Genomic DNA, 2,100 nt, shown 5'->3' with positions numbered 1-2,100 from the left:
TGTATACATATAAACGTATATATAGACACATTCGAAAGAATTCCATCATTGCCATCTATACGAAATCAATCTTCAGTCAATTTGTTTGTAGTTTTATTAAGAACTTTCCTGTAGTTCATTTCGAATCATCTATCGGGTATTGTACAGCGATAGTATCATACCTCATGCCCCTTTGAGGATTAATTTATTGAATTGTACATACTTTTATATTTTCGTAGCAGAACAAATGAATGAATATAATGTGCTGATTGCCATTGCTCAATCAAAGAAAGAAAAAGAATAAATATTTTATATATAACGTCTTTGATAACAAAAGAAACATGGCCTTGTTATTCCGATACACGCGTAGCTCCTGATTATGACAAAATGAAAATGACAAACTAAGAAGTCTGCACGTGTATAATATACGAATTATATTTCTAGGCATCTACAGAGACATGTACATAACACAGTTTAGAATATATTTGTTTCTCTTTTTTTTTCTTGATCTTTTTTTTTCGGTTCTGTGCTTATTTTTCCCTTGAATTTTTTACATAAACGAATAATTGAAATGACCCGTCCTACGCTAATTCACAGCACAGATTCATTTCATTCTGCATGAGAATTTAAATTAATCTGTTTGAGTATAAGAGCGAGAATAGTTACAAAGGTACGACGTGTCCCACGCGTACACGCGCTTCCATTTAACTTACACACATCACACACACGTACAGACAACGTGGTTCCTGTGTTCACATACGCATGTATTGCACGACGCAGCGATGGAAGACACGTGCTTGCGCTCAAACTGAGTGACAAGTGCAAGGTATTGTTCCCAATTACTTTCACATACCGTTAGTCAAGAAATGTGACTAAGATGATATTAAGAGAGCCATTGCTTGGCCGCCACCACTCCAGGATGAAACTCGTCGATACATATATTATCCATTTAATTATGTATCTTTAACGATTAGAATAATTACTAAGAGATGGTATTGAGAGAGAACGACTTCCAAAGTTGAATTGTCCGATCGTGTCCAATTGTTGGACTCATCAACTGAACCGAACTCTTTGATTTTGAAACGTTACTATTAGACGTTCACTTCGCGCCTTTAATAATAAATAAAAACTGGATTGTTAAGAAATAATGGTAGACTTTTTAACGAGTCGTTAAAATAGAATATGATAGCATTATTTCAACGCGTATAATAACAATGTTTGATATTTTCACGTTAGAAAATGCATGTATGCCTATTTCGTTGCTTTGAGCTTACTTTACTATAAGTTACGTTTTACAATCATATATTCATATATGTGAATCCATGAACAAACAGCAATTGTATTTAAGAGCGTATACTTAATATGAACATAAAATAAATTGACAAAATATTCTTTCTTTTCACTAGTAGCATGCTGGTACTTATCATAATTTTCAACATGTAATTTCCATATTTCGTTGACAAATTTTATAATACATATAACATATATAAAAAAATTAAAAGTTCTGTAAAATGTATTGTACAGATAACAATGTGACATTTGTTTATATCCATATCACTATATATATTCGTTTTTTCTTGATCAATTTATTCATAAACTATTGTAATCAAATATAAAGAATTTTCGAAATGAGTACGAGTATACAAGTGAAAAACCATTAGGACAAATTGAATTGTTATTATTTATTTAATGTATAGTTGCATTTGCTTCCAATTCATGTAATACATTAAAGATACATTGTAATCATAAGTTTCATAAATGTAAATTTAAAAAAATTTTTTAAACGAGAACAAACCTGGAGTGGTGCGCGGCACTACATTCTAGGATTTTATACATATATTAGAATGAGATTGTATATAAATTTTTAATCTAATTATAATGTGGAACCTTTTTGAGGCATGTTATGTTTCCTCGTGTACAATATTACTTTCAAAATTTCAGCATTTGTAAGGGATGATATTTTAATTTTTTAAAGTCTTTTTATATATGTATTTTTTTTAAATTTATATATGCACTTTTATATACGTGTGTGTGTGTGTGTGTGTGTGTGTGTGTGTGTGTGTGTGTGTGTGTGTGTGTGTGTGTGTGTAGTAGTATATATATATATATATATATATATAT

This window comes from Atta cephalotes (genome assembly GCF_000143395.1).
Source record: "Atta cephalotes unplaced genomic scaffold scaffold00032, whole genome shotgun sequence".
Classification (NCBI taxonomy): Eukaryota; Metazoa; Arthropoda; class Insecta; order Hymenoptera; family Formicidae; genus Atta; species Atta cephalotes.
This window is presented reverse-complemented; position numbering follows the sequence as displayed.